Here is a 15,962-nt window from a genome sequence, read left to right on the forward strand (position 1 = left end):
TAATTAAATATGTCTGAGCATGTTTCACTTGTTAATTATTGTCTGTGAACTTTGAAAAAAAAAAAAAAAGTTATATCAAAAGGAAAGAAAATACGAGTTTCCGTCCTTGATTCTGTTTCATCTTATATTATTCAAGGTGTGTTAGTGGATAACTTGACAGACTGTAAAATTACATCAGTGATAAATAATTACTCCAAAATGGTGCTGTTATCAAAATCAAATTAAAATTCAAATGGGGGGGGGGGGGAATGCAGCTCGCATACACAGGCACGCACATACTCGCACAGACATACCCACGCGCTTACATACGCACACAGCATACCTAATGCGCGATGGCCCTCAGTTGCAACGCTCTATGAATACAGCACCTGGAATTGCTAGACTCTCTCAGAACATGCAGTCTGTGCTACACGCAACACCAACAGGCAAAGAGAGCACTATACATAAAATGGCCACCATTTCTTTCAGTCAGTGAATCATAAAACCTCCTCTAATGGCTAAAAATTGGCATATTATTCCATGAATATGAGTGATGAGAGCTTCGGCGGAGAGGTACATTCACTCAAATGTTCGGTTGTGTGCAGTAAGAGAAGAGTGACATGCACTGACATCTACATCAACATAACCCAAGATCCCCACTGTTAGACACTATACCATTGTGGGGAACAACGCAGGGTTTCACAGCAAAAGTATAACCACTGCTTGGAGATTAATGGCTAAATGGAAGCTAGGCTACCCCACATGCACTAGCTGCGAAATTTTTTTTTTTCGATTAAAATATACTTAAGTGTAAAATGAATGTAATGTTTTTGGACACTTAACGACATGTTATTTGCAATTAAATACAATACTTTTGTTTAAATATATATTAAAGGAATAGTTCACCCAAAAATGAAAATTACCCCATGATTTATTTACCCTCAAACCATCCATGGTGTATATGACTTTATTCTTTCAGATGAATACATTCTTTATATTAAAAAAAAAAAGTCCTCTTCCAAGCTTTATAACGGCATCTTTGATGCATTTGTGTAAAAAAAAATATACATATTTAAAACTTTATAAACTGTAATCTTTGGCTTTCGCAAACTGTTGTACATCTTAAGTAACTGCCATACAGGACTTAAGTAAATCTCTATATGTAATTTCAAAATTGTTTTGTCTTTGAGATATATAACATATATGGATTGAGAAGAATTTATGGTGATCTTAAATGTCATTTCTACCAAAAATTGTGTCATAACTTTAAATATATTTGTAATTATACATTTGTAATGATAAAGTTGCAACTGAAGTGAATATAAAACATATCAACTTAAAATAAAATATTTACTTTGAGCAGTGTAGACATACTGTCTAACATCTCCTTTTGTGTTCTATGGAAGAAAGTAAACCAAATATTCTTTAATGTATGAAAAAATGTTAAGTTAGTTTGATATGTCACAGTTGAATGTACATGGCAAAAATCACACATTCACATCTTAATTTGGTCAGCCCATTGAGTCACACCTTCCACAGATCATTTGCTTTACACAGGAAAATTATGTCATCACCAACCCAGTCATCTGACTTTTTTATACTACTTACCACAAGCCCTCATTTCACATTAAAGGGGTCATATGATACAGAAGTTCTAAGCAGCCATACATTATTATTTTTTTCCTTGTTTTCTTGTGATCTCAACATAACAAAAGTTGTTTTCTCATTATCACAACTTATTTTTCTTGTGATTTCGACATAGCAAATGTTGTTTTCTCATGATTTCGACATTGTTGCTATAATAACGAACGCAACCTTGACAGGAACATTAATGTGTTAATTGAGTGTGTTTTTAAAAGACAAAACTCAGTATATACACATAGTAATTCATACAGACAAGAAGATGAGCCCATAATAAGAATGCAATTCGTTTTGTAAGGATCCACCCGCTAGCCCAAACAACGGAATCCAGTGGCCTGGACGAAGGCTGAACGCGTATTCGGTCTTTTACTTGCGCTTCTGAATTTATCAGGATCTACTTTCAATTTTAGTCTAACTCCGTGCTTGATCTGACTCCAATTTCAAGTGATCATTAAATTTAGACAATATTTATAATTAAACTGATCACAGATATCGATTGTACATTAATTTAGATATTTGATTATTCCGAAAATCCCATACTTTCCGATTTTTTAGTGAATCCACGACGCAAACTCGTCAGTTCTGAACTTACTCAGAGGGTGCAGAGTGATTATAATACCTTTAAGTGAGCTGCGCCTGGATGCTCATTACAAAAAGTGTATTTTTTCCTATAACCACGAGAGCTACACCGTGTTAAGCCAGCGACAGTCAGAAATCCAAAGTCTCCTTCATGGTGCTCCCCATGGTTCATCCATTAGTGCTTTGGTGTGATCTGTCCTGAACGCAGATTTGCGGAAATACCTCTACCATTAATCTACTGGAAAAAATGATTTCAGAAGAGATCAGAATAAATCAAATATAACAATTTATTATTAGTCAGGTAAACATATCTTGCCAATTACATAATAAAACAATAAGAAGCCAATTCAAAAATAAGAAAATACATAACAGTTGTTCAAAGATGAATCTAAGAATAAAATGTTTACCTGGCTTCAAGAAGAAAATACATAGTATGGAACATATTAAATACCCTCCACACTACGGGCTGATCTGACTACAAATCGCCCTGACTGATTTGCAACTTTCCCTTAAATACTACCAGAACAAAAGGCCCATAAACATTTATTCTCTGCCCCAAAACAGATTAGATCTATGTATGGGGGATGAGAAACCTCTCTAGGAGCTGTTCTCGTGCCCCAAATGGTCACACCTGTAGAGCAATGCTTATCAGGTTTTGAAAGGAGACCGCCCACAACAGAAGCACAGAGTTAACTTAAGTTTCCAATATTTCCCATAATATAAGTGACTGCTGTGAAATTGAGACCAGTTTACCCATCGCACCGAGACCTTTAAAATGATACCAAACATGAAGGGGAAAACAACAGGTTCACAAGATACATGATATGTGGTATTTGCATATTCTTAATGAACTTTGAGTGAACCCTTTTGGGGAGAAGGAGGGAGATGCAGAGATGGCAGGGTGAGGAAGGAGGTCATAAATGATCAAAGAAGATAAGTTTGGTTAGGGTGGTGTTGTCTGTTCTCTTTGGAGATCTTTTGCTGTCTTTGGAGATCTCTTCTCCAGGTTAGTTTCATGGCTTTATTGCATGGTATCTGTGAGTTCCTGAGTTAATTTCGTAAAGGAAATACTTTCACTCCCTACAGTTTCATTCCGCGTTAAGCGTAGGTTTAATGCGTTAAGGCAGTGATTTTAAAAGACCAAACTCAGTAAACACATCATTAATAAAGCATTCCATGTACAGACAAACAAATAAGCCCATAACAAGAACCCAATGCGTTTAACGCATTAAGCGTTTTACCCATAGAAAACAGTTTAGGCTATAAGAAAAACACACACACACACAACGCGTTACTCTACACTGCACAAAACTCTGCATTTGAACAGTCAATAGCAAATACTTAAACTAATAACAAAACATACATACAGTCACTGATTCAGAAGCGCCAGATTGTCATAGCAAAGTCGGAATTGACCTTTTTTTTTGGGGGGGAAATAGCCTTTGTGCACAGCCAGCCTTGTACTCTCCTAGGTTCACGAAACTGCTCGTGATCAATGCCATAAAATGCCTTGCACAAATTCGAACATTTGGGTTGTGCTGTTCTGTTGTAAACAAATCTTAACCAATGATTCCTAATTGCATCTACTTTCAGAAGACCAAATAAAGTGCTTTTGCATTCGCACAGAAACACACAGTGTCTCCCTGACATGGCTGCGTCAACACTACTGTGGTTACTGAAACCACACCTTCTTTCTTTGCGTGCGCATTATGCAAATATTTCCACATCGTGACGTAGACATGTGGGGGCGTGTTTTAATGAGGCGTTTTAGACTGGTCTGGGTCAGCCTTCTCTTTTAGATAGAATAAATCCTTTTGTGGGAGACTTTGAGCTTTGTAACTCTGCAGATCTTATACATGCACAAACAGCTACATAACACACTAAAGAAAAGGAAAACAAGAAATCACATCATATGACCCCTTTAAACAAAAACTCTTACACTAGCCTACTCTCTTACATCTGCCTTACAAACCCTTGCATGGTGCATCCTCTAAATAAATCAATAAATAAATAAATAAATGCTCGACACCACTTCATAAAATTGGTGAAAGTAAAATGTATACAATTTCAGTTTACCAACTTAAAGTTTTTTTTTTTTTTTTTTGGTGGTCATGTCTTATTTTGTCTATTCACCTTATCTTTCCTGTAAGAGTGGGCGCAGCCATTTGTAAACTTAATGTGTCTGGCCTCTGGTGTCATTCGCTTCCAGCTATTTTTAGCTGTACAAAACAGCTCATTTTGCTGCTTGATATTGCAAACTGGTGTTTCTTACCATATTATTTTAATTCACTCTCTTAATTATGAACACACTAGATTGTAGTGCAAACAGTTTTACCATTATTCTCATTATTTCCCTTCCATCAGCTAATGAACTAGAAGTCTCGGACATTCACAGAAAACAGCTTACGTCCACATTGAAAAATAAAGTGGATAGGTCACATGAAAGATCGACAGATAGATGCACCACTGCATGAATCATATATAATTTAAATGTAAATGCATTTAATATCAAGGGAAATTATACTCAGCCATTGCTATCCAATGTCAAAAAGACCTGCACGGCATCTCTCACGTTCTTCCTTTAGATTATCACCTCAAGTGCCCGTATGCAAAACCCATGACTGAAGCCAAACTAAACAAGCGATTACGGCCATGACAGCTTCTATCAATCATCTGCCAAGTGGCATTCGAGCTGAGGAGGAAGAAATAAAGAGAAGGAAGACTAATTCAAATTCCCTCGCTCAAATGTTTTACCAGCAGAATCAGACGGACGGTAGCCAGTACTGTTTGTTATTTCTGGTGTGTGCAGCGTGTGATATGGCACTGCAGGAAAACAGCAGTCCATCAAAAATGTATCTTGTCAATCCCCTGTGTATTTTCATATCACGTCGAAAGCGAGGGCTTCTTTGTATGCAGGTGTTGAATGGGATTAGGCTTCTACAGGTATCTGTCTCCTCTCTTCTTCTCTCGGGCAGGGCCGGGGGAGCTGAGCAACACGGCACGGAGAGTTGCCATGGTTTCCAGCTCAGCACTGCCTTCCCGCATCCCTGACCAATACTTTACTACGGTTGTGTGTTCGGCTTCACCACATCCACAACACAAAACAATCAATCACCTCAAGCTGAAAAATATACAGTATATGGAGGATGGTCAAGAGGGCAACACGCGTGAGTATGAATCCAGCTCTGGTTTTTGTTTAGTCTGTAATGTTGGATATTAAATTATAAAGCATTAACATCGTCAACAATATGCAGGCAACTGCATCCACCCACACATGACCCACAAGGTCTGCTTTCCGATATTTATGGTGGTGGCTTTCAGTGCTTCCACTGAGCTATATTTGCGTTAGCTCTGCAAGCCGTGTGACACCTGGGTGTAGGCAAGTCATATTAGACACGTTTGGTGTGACAGCGGCACATCTCCTGAACGCCACCCGATCGGAAACCCGAGAAATCGCTGAAAAAGTGCCATCTCTCTGGAGGTTGCTGGAAAGAAGCAGCTATAAAGCAATTATGGCCTCAAAATAAAACTAGATTGATGAGACTGTACATACGTGTCTGTATGTGTCACGTCGGATAAGCGGCTATCAACCGAGTGTGAAGACTCGACATGAGTGCGGAGTTGTATCGAACTCTTAGACTGTGATGTGAAAAGTGGTAATCGCTACACTATTCTCTCTAAGACTACCACCAGCTGGCTGGTAATATACAGTGAGAGAATGGCGTAGCTCATGTTGGCCTCCCCGCTGACACTGTAATGCAGATGCCTAAGGCTAAGGAGAACAGCACGTTATCCATCAGAGAGGTCCCACAGATTATGTTAACTCTCTGTAGCACATTATAGGTTGAGATGCGATGGTGTGCAACTAATGAAACCGGATTTAGCTCTTGTTTGCTTTTATCTTTGGCTCCGTTAACTGCTGGTAGACAGTAATCACCTGTTGTTGGCTGTGTAAATAATGTAAGGAACAGCGTCGAGGTTTTTGCCTCTGGAGGCTCAGATTCAACCTTCTCCTGGCATTTCATGTTAATGTGAGTAAGCAAGGCAGTCACGGGACGTTGACTAAAAACAGGCTGAAGCATTAGTCTTCTTATGATGCATATTTTAAGGCTTATGTCATAAAGTAAGCTCATCAAGGGATAAAATTCAAGGTAGATCTCTTGGTGTAGTCACAAGTAAGAATTTACAATTAAAGGAATAGTTCAGCCAAAAATGAACATTTACTCACCCTCAGGCCATCCAAGGTGTAGGTGAGTTTCTTTCTTCATCAGATCAGATTTGGAGAAATTTTGCATTAAATCTTTTACTCATCAATGGATCCTCTGCAGTGAATGGGTGCCGTCAGATTGAGTGCCCCATCAGCTGATAAAGACATCACAATAATCCATAAGTAATACACACAATTTAGGAGTACATTTTCATTTTTAAATATCCCTTTAACTAGTTTTAGTGTCCCCCTTTCATTCCGTTAAATTGGATCATTCCTTAAAGCTTTGTCACCAAAAAATTGACAACATTTGGATCTTTTTTACAACCCAAATTCAACCCGAACTTTTTTGAGACCTGTAGCAGGCATCAAATTTGAAATGAGCTCATTTTGTGGATAAAAGTGTAAAATCTCTCAGTTTAAACATTTGGTATGTTCTCTATGTTCTATTGTGAATAAAATATTGGCTCATGTGATATGAAATTCTTTTAGTTTTCATTTTATTCAAATTTAAAAAACGTCCCAACATTTTTGGAATTCGGGTTGTAAAATATAAATATATACTGTATATATTGTCATGTTGACAACATTTTGACACCAACCATTACCAAAGTTATAGTAAGAAAATTAATAAAACAAATGTAGTTGTTTGGTAGTAGTGGATTAGTTTAAGTGGGTTGGTTTAAAATCTCAATGTTCAGTTATTTTGAATCAGTTTAAATTTAAATCATTGTAAGTCATGAAAAACATTGAGCTATTTTGTTAATATTAGCTTTTTCATCAATGAACATGAAAAGATAATCATACGCATCATGGTTTTAAACAATTTTCAAAATTCCTAAATGTTTATAACTATAAGAACAAAAAATTTACAATTTTAAGTATATTTAATAATAGATAATTAACAATTATACATTTTCTGAATGTTCAGCACCCCCTTTCACTAATCAAAAAAAGACTCTATTTTTATATGCTATTTGTGGAAAGTCCCAGTGCAATATTTATGCTAAGGCTGAAGCATAATGGTGAAGGTATTTTTTTCTCATTGGGTGGGAATTGCTTGCCAACACACCATAAAAACAAAAAGCTGGACTGATTAGTCAAAGCTCAGGCATGCCAAATCCTAATATGTTCAGATACTTGCTCAAATTGATCAAATTTCAGTGACATTTCCATCTGTATAAGCGCTTCTCACAGTCATCCTCACCTGTATTTACACTCATATTACGAGGTGTAAATTAATAAACTAATTACCTCCTAATATTGCCAGCCATAATAAGCCTTAGTAGTTCTACTTTTCCTTGTTAAAAGCATTATTGACCTCAAAACGTGCCTGATGCAGAGTCTCACAGTTGGGTGTCATCTCTGCGGAGTGTAAATTGATTTGAAAATGAAGATAAATGACGAAGCAGTCCAGTTTGATTGTTACTATTGATTTCCCTTAGAATTATTTATTTATTTTTATTTTTTTACTGTAAGTGGAAAAGAAGGTAATCTTTTAGGCAAGAGACAATCTTTACTTAAGAATGCTCCTCTCATAATCTCCAGGGAAAGGATAAGGATAAACAATTTAAACTGGGAAAGCAATTGCCATCGCATGTCGTCATCGGCCCAAGTGGAGCTTTGCTTTTTTGCTCAGAAGAAAAATAAAACTATTCAATTTTCACCGCCAAACACACAGGGGTAGTAAGACGGGTTTAGTTCCTCAACAAAAGCAAATTATCTTTTTAGAAAAGAGCCCTGTGATATTTTCCCTTAGCAGACACTGATTCAAGCTGTCAGTCCCAGAGACGAGCCCTGCGAGTCTCCCAGCGCTTTTCCTCTCCCTCTCCAGATTTCCCCAAGAAGACAATCATCTTTTGGATTGTTCTAGCCAGAAAGTCTGACGCTGTCAGGTAAATACACCCTTAGCCCACTAACAAACCACATCACGCCTACGAGTTTGTGAAATCTGCTAAAATACCAGCTGTTTATGTGACACGAGTTCACGTTCTGGAGAGATTTTCTTCCGAGTGAGACTCAAATGATTTCAGAGACTCCTGGAAAAGCATCGCTCTCCCTGTGTGTGTTGGCGGTAATGATAAAAATCTCTAAAATAACACAAGAAAAAAAATTGGTACTGTGGATACAGGCAAGGGAAGTATACCAATTACTAGTCCAAACTAGAAATTCACCAGGCAAGTCCCACATTATTGCAGGTTCACAAAATACAGTCGAGTACATGCAGCACTCTGACAAACCACCTGAGCTCCAGTAAATTTAGCCACAAGTCATCAAACGAGAGATCATAATGGCTTCCTCTTTCACTCAGTGATCTGATACTAAATCTTATTTACTAGAATTATCTTAGCAGGACAGTTTCAAATCAGCATGATTGCACTAATAATAATAATCATGATGGCTTCCTAAGGCTCACATAGAAAAAAATTAGCGGAAAATATACAGAGGGGAAAAAGTATCAGCACTGATTGATTGATTTGATGTCATGTTTTACTCTACTTGATGTTTTAGTAATTTTGCTGTGCTTTGTCTTTTTTATTAGTTTTGAACTATGCCTATATACTGTAGCTTTCACAGATTTTTACTTTTATTAGTTTTAGTTTAGTTAATTTTATCACTTCAAGTTAAAACAAAAATGAGAAATATTGCCTTGGCAACTACAGTAGCTGGAATGAAATAAGCTTTATATATATATATATATATATATATATATATATATATATATATATATATACAGTACCCTCCAAAAATATTGGAACAGTGAAGACAAAATTGATCTGTTGGCTGTGGAGTCAAGACATTTACAAATATGATTAAAAGATGAATATGAGACAAAACTACAGAATGTCACATTTTATTATTGGCTGATTCAACACATAGATGTTTTACCAGCTAAGAAGTTCAGCACTTTTAGAGTTTCATCCCTCTATGTGATGTGAGCATAAGTATTGGAACAGTTGCCTCACAGGTCTTTCTAAGTGATCAGCTGTGTCCTGTTGCATTAATTCTTCAGATATTAAAATCAGGTAATGTGTCGTATCAGTTATATCCATTACTTCTGCATTCTGAATCTTGCATTTGATGATGACACACACAAACCAGGACGAAGACGAGGGAGCTGGCTTTGAGAGAAAAGCAAGCAATGTGGATGCTAAAAGAAAAGAGGAAGTCAATTATAGCTAAAGCAAAAACAAAGGGCATGGAGAAATCAAGAGTTTGGAAACCACGAGCGACACCAGCAACCAACAACGACCTGATCAGCTGAGAAAACAACAGTAGTTGATGACAGACAAATCACAAAAGCTGTGAAAATGAATCCTAAAAGACGTGTCTGTAAAATCACCAATAACTTCCAGAAAGCTGGGGTGATGATCTGACAATTTACTGTCCTCAGGAGACTTTGACACAGAATTACAGATGCTACACAGCAAGATACAAACCTCTGACCAGCACCAAAAATAGAAAGGCAAGATTAGAGTTTGCAAAAAAGCACAAAGGTGAGCCAGAAGAGTTTTGGAACTGTGTTTATGGACCGATGAGACAAAGATGAACCTTTATCTAAGTGATGGGAAAGCAAAAATGTGGAGAAAAAAAGGGAACTGCAATGATCCCAAGCATACAGCCTCATCTGTAAAGCATGGTGGAGGTGGTGTCGTGGCATGGGCATGCATGGCTGCCTCTGGAACAGGCCCTCTCAACTTTACTGATGATTTAATGTATGATGACAGTAGCAGAATGAATTTGGAAGAGTACAAAACCATCTTGCCTACCAATATTCAAGAAAATGCCACCAAATTCATTGGGAAGTACTTCATATTGCATCAGGACAATGACCCAAAACACCCTGCCAGTTCAGTCAAGGAATTTATAAGGGCAAAGAAATGGAAAGTCTTAGATTGCCCAAGTCAATCTCCAGATTTCAATCTGACTGAACATGAATTTCACCACCTGGAGAGGAGGGTAAAGGCAGAAACTCACCAAAACAAGAAAACTCACAAAAAACAATTGGAATTGGCTGCATTAAAGGCTGGGAAAAGTATTTCAAAGGATGAGACCAAGAGTCTGGTGATGTCTATGGGTCACAGACTCACTGCTGCAAGGGATCTGCAACTAAACAATAGCTTTTAATCTTTTATATCTGCCTTATTTTCAACTGTCCCAATACTTATGCTCACATCAATGAGTGGGATGAACTCTAAAAGTGCTGTTCTTTTTATTTGGTAAAACATATATGTGTTGAAACGGCTAATAATAAAAAGTGACATTCTGTAGTTTTGTCTCATATTCATCTTTTAATCATATTTGCAAATGTCTTGACTTCACAGCCAACAGAGCAATTTTGTCTTCACTGTTCCAATACTTTTGGAGGGTACTGTATATATACTGTGTACATATATATATATATATATATATATATATATACACACATACATGCACAGATCAAGCACGTTTGTGATTTCACAATCATTTTAAATAAAAAAAAATTTTTTAAATGGGTTTAATATATCATGCAGCCTTGGAAAGCAGTCTAATAATAGTGTGTTCGACTTGAAGCGGCACTGCGAAGAATGATCAGTGTATGGCAGCTGGACAGCAGTGTGAGCAGATGGATCCTTATGCTTTCGAATCGCTCTCGCGGTACTTTGATGCCATACACTGATCATTCTGCGCAGCGCCGCTTCAAGTCGAACACACCTATTGGCTGCATCCTAAAACTGAAAAGCGCTGCCTTCGGAGGACACATTCCATAGTAGGAAGGTAGGAAGGCATCAAGGCACGTCCGAATCCAAAGTTAGCTTCACTTCCTGTCTCATGAGATACCTTCATCTGATCTATTTTTGAAGGCAGCATATAGATGTATCCTTTTCTGTCTTTGATATCCCACAACCCTTTGCGTTCAATTCCGTGACAGTTGAGCTAAAAAATAAAGATGGCGTCTGAAAGTTGCGTTTGGTGGTTAGTTTGTGTGTAAATTTATATTTCTGATTATCTTTTTGCACTTTTGATGTTATTTCTAGCGAGAAATCAGTATTATAGTAATTAAATATTCATTTAGTTATCACCAAAACGTGTTCTATTTTGTTGTAGATCATTAAACCGTTATGCTGCCTCAGAAGCCTGTCCAAAATCAGCTTCGTGAGGTGCCTTCGTGCAAAAACGCTGCCTGAAAAGTCATTGTCTCATAAGACAGCGAGGCAGTTTTTGGATGCAGTCATTGTGTTTTATGGATTCTCGTCCGTGAAATACACCACTTCCGGTATTTAGCTGGTTAGTTGACGCGAGCAAAATGAAGTTGAGGATTTTTAAAAATCAAATAGTCTAATAAAATCGACGAATGGCCCTAATCTTGATGGATTTTAATGTGAGGGGACAAAAGAAGATGGACCTTTTCACTGGAGGAAGCATTGCTATGGATTAAGAACTAGTATTTTGGCCAGAAGCAACGAGTTAAAATTCACACAGCTTTTCATTTCACAAAATGCTAACTGATGGACTAGAGTCGTGTGGATTACTTGTGGATTATTGTGATGATTTTATCAGTTGTTTGGACTCTTGTTCTGACGGCACCCATTCACTGCAGAGGATCCATTGGTGAACAAGTCATGTAATGCTAAATTTCTCCAAATCTGTTCCGATTAAGAAACAAACTCCTCTACATCTTGGATGGCCTGAGGGTGAATAAATTTTCAGCAAACAATCACTTTTGAGTGAACTATTTATTTAAATATAATAACCCTGTTTTGCACTTAGTCTGTTATTATCTGTAAATGTAATTATCAACTGTATTACTTCAAAATGAGTGCATCACGTGAGGTAGAAGAGCTCCCAGGGGCTGGACCGATGGTTTGTTTCTCCGTACGGTCTTAGCATAGAGGTCTTTCAAGAAAAGCGCCAAATCCCTGTGCTTGCTTCTGTCCCATGATGCTTTACTGGCCGAACACATCCACCAGTAATGGAATGAATAAAATGATTTATTTAGTACATGCTTCAAGGATATTTGATATGCTTGGCTACGTTTAGCCCACAGCCTCATCATAATGAAACAGCAAGCATCCAGAGCAGTGGCAGAGGCCTTCCGCGGGAAGAAGCGAGAAAAGCCAGCGCCCCAGGCTTTGTTAAATGATGCTCCGCGTCCGCAGTCACTCTCTCATTTCTCCTCATGTCAATACCCCTCTGAACGCCTGGTTGGCTTTTTTGTCCGTTTCTGCATAAGAGGCATACAATCTGCCTCTCATATATTTACAAGGAAGGAAACAGAGAGGGAACAGCTCTGAGGATGTGTTTGCGTGCCATTTCCTCTCATATACTTGTAGTCTTGGGAAATGTGTTGCGACCGAATGTCAGGAAAATATATTGTGGTGTGTTATTGTGGCTCGGCCGCCTTGTTGTTTAGCTACCTGTAAACCAGCGAATGGAACTGTCAGACCCTGACCCTGTGTCACCCAACATTTTTCTTGCTCAGTGATGTAGCACAGATTCGGGTGCTGATGTTGGCCAGATTTTGGGTCAGATAGGAGTATGTGACTGTTTTCAAAGTGCGTCAGACTCACAGAAATAGTCTAGTTTTAGCACAAAGTCTAATTGAGGTCTGTTTTGACTCGTATAATTACTAAATTATTTTAAGGCAAAACACCCTAGGTAAATAGGGGAAAAAATAATAATAAACATCAACATACTCTCCCAGCTGATTGATTACATAATGAATTGCAACATGTTTTATTTTTTATGTTTTATGAAATGTTATGTTTAAATGTATAAATGAGATATTACCTTTTTAAATATGCACTAATTTGCATACATTTCCAGAACAGAAATCTGAACATTGGATAAAACATGATTCAAAATTCTTGATTCATTTAGCTGGTATATTAGAGTCAAAAGTTTTTACAAAAGGAATTGTTGATTGTTTTTTTGGTTGGTTGGTTTTTTTGTTTTTGTTTTTTTTTCTGGCTGTTGATATACATTTAATGTTACAAATAAAATTATATAAAATCAGGCAAATGATATTAACAAACCCTCTGTAAGACCTTCAGATAGCTGGCTTAGATTTCTGGCTCAGTGCATTAGAAAAAAAAAACATTTAGCAAAAAAAAAAACAGATAAAGTGCCAGTAAAATGAAGTCTTAACCGTGCGTTTTGGATGTCTGTAACACTAGTTATGACATGTCTCAAAAATGACCAGTGAATGAAAAACAAATATGTTTTTGCCTTTTGTGTACTGCCTTAATTGAGTAAATGCTATGTAACTGCTAGATACTAAAGCTACAGTAGTTTGTTGAAGATCATAACTTAAAGTGAAACAAATGCCAACTAAAATAAGATTTACGTCTCACATAACATTTTACTTAATTGTTTATATAGACAAATCATAGTAAAACTTACAATTAGTGTCTAAAACGTCCAGATTTCCTGATTTTAAACCATGACATCAAGCACTAATGAAAGGAAAAAGCTGTACCCTGACACAGACAAATACCAAAACAATATGCGCTGTGTTTTTCTCTCTCGCTGGAGTTCTTGTGCAAATATTAGGCTGCTGTCAACAGGGATGGTAGGACAAATAGCCTAGTTTCCCACCATTACTATTAGTTGTTGCCCCCTGTGCTTACATTATCAGGGAAATCCATTCCATTTGTCCAGCTTAGTTTGATTCACCGTGTTAGGATTCTAGAAGATGAAATATGCCTTGTATATATTTCAGCCATGCATTATATATGAAGAAAAATGTGCCAGGGGCCGAAATCAGGAACGAGGTATGAGAAATGCTGAAATGTATTTTTTTCCTCTTTGATGTTTTGCAATAATTCAGTTGTTTAATAAAAGGTTTGTGTCGAAATAAAAAGACTACAAAGCTTTCAATGTCAACCACTGATGATTAGAGCTGTAATTTTCCTCACATTAAACAAAAGGTTGGTAAAATTCAGAGCACTGATAAGCAAAACATAATCTACTATTACAGTCAGCACAAACATATATATATATATATATATATATATATATAGACTTTCAGCCAAAGATCCATCCACAGACAAAATGCTCACACATCTCTACGTTTGGAATAACAAAAAGTTGATATCCCCTTTGGACGGCACTCATTGAAGGTAATGAGCCTGACAGAAGTGGCTGCTTACTGAGCACGGCTGCTCATGATTACACTGACCCTTTGTTGCTCCATCTGACATCATTATCCCCCATCGCCACGGTCAAACTCCACTGTCGCAGCTCCATGTGTGTCCATACCACAGCAAAGATATTTCCTGAAACCAAAAACACTTTTCTCAACAATAACAACTGCAAACTTCAAACATTTAAAACAAAACCAAACACTCTATTTAAGACTAGATTCTATTTAATCTACTTCAGATTTTGTCAACAAATGACTCAAAAAGACATCAAATACATACTGGGAGATTTATTAAATGCAGTATTACTACGACTGCTTACTACAATGTGTTTTACCAGAGGAACTTCTGCAACATAAAACTACTGTAATCTACATAAATTATAGTATGCGGGTAAAAGTGACACAATAAATCCTGTAAAAACTGTACAATTTTGGTTTTGTGCTTGGGAAGAAGGAGAGTCATTAGAAGAAAAGTAGCTTCACTGGGCAAACGATGAGCTTGGATGTGAATGAACATGAAACAAAAATCCCAAATCTTCAACAAAATACAGAAAGAGAAAATGCTCATTCTGTCTGTCTTGGTGACTATTTTCAGTGACTTCCAATTCATTAGCCACAATAACTATAAAGAATAACAAAGCGAAGAAAATGGTAAAACTGTTTGTGCTGCAAACCAGTGCACTTACAATTATGATAAATGAACATAATATGATAAGAAATAGCAGTTTGCAATATCAGTCAGCATAACAGACTGTTTTTGTACAGCTAAACTGGAAGCAAAAGACACTGGAAGCCTCACACATTCAAGTTACAAATGGCCACAACCGCTCTTATGTGTAGATGGATAAAGAATGTGAAATTACATTACCTCAGAATCAGCATCTTGTCCCTTGTTGAACTTCACGACTGTCCAAGGTAACATCCTCACAATCCACTTCAGGAAAATGTTCCTGCTCATGTAGATTTGTGTCATCTATATCCAGCTTTCTATAGAAAAGGACAACAACATGGTCAACTACAATAGCACAGGCCTCATGAGAGACAAATGTACTCTTTGGCCTTGCTCTCCCTCCTCCTCTTCCACTTTCTTTCACTTGTACTCTTCGTCGAATCTGGAAACTGTCTGCATAGTTTGGATCCAAAAGGCAATGAACTAATCTGTGACCTTTTTATATACGAGGACACTGAGAAACTGTGCTCTGGTTGTGACGAAATAGTGAACGTGAACTGTGAATTTTAATAAATGAGTTGAAAGTAGTCCATGTGTAATTTCTTTGGGGTCATCTATATTCTAGTGTATTCTAAAAGTTACCATCATCCTGCACTATAAATTTCTGTCCAATCAATTAATGTGCTTTATAAGTAGTAATAAACAGACAATATGCTAGTAATATGCATGCTAGTTAAGAGATGCCTATCTGAGAATTGGTC

The 15,962-nt window shown here is 37.2% G+C and overlaps 1 long non-coding RNA gene across 1 annotated transcript; it reads right to left on the reverse strand.

The window, feature by feature from the left end:
- Positions 1–6,484: 6,484 nt before the first annotated feature.
- On the reverse strand, positions 6,485–15,521 carry LOC131536808 (uncharacterized). Its single transcript, XR_009270093.1, has 3 exons — positions 15,400–15,521; positions 14,568–14,664; positions 6,485–6,561 (listed from the first exon to the last, which is right to left on the reverse strand). It is a non-coding gene; the product is annotated as an uncharacterized LOC131536808 (long non-coding RNA).
- Positions 15,522–15,962: the final 441 nt, after the last annotated feature.

The sequence above is a fragment of the Onychostoma macrolepis genome, chromosome 03 (assembly GCF_012432095.1).
Source record: "Onychostoma macrolepis isolate SWU-2019 chromosome 03, ASM1243209v1, whole genome shotgun sequence".
Lineage (NCBI taxonomy): Eukaryota > Metazoa > Chordata > Actinopteri > Cypriniformes > Cyprinidae > Onychostoma > Onychostoma macrolepis.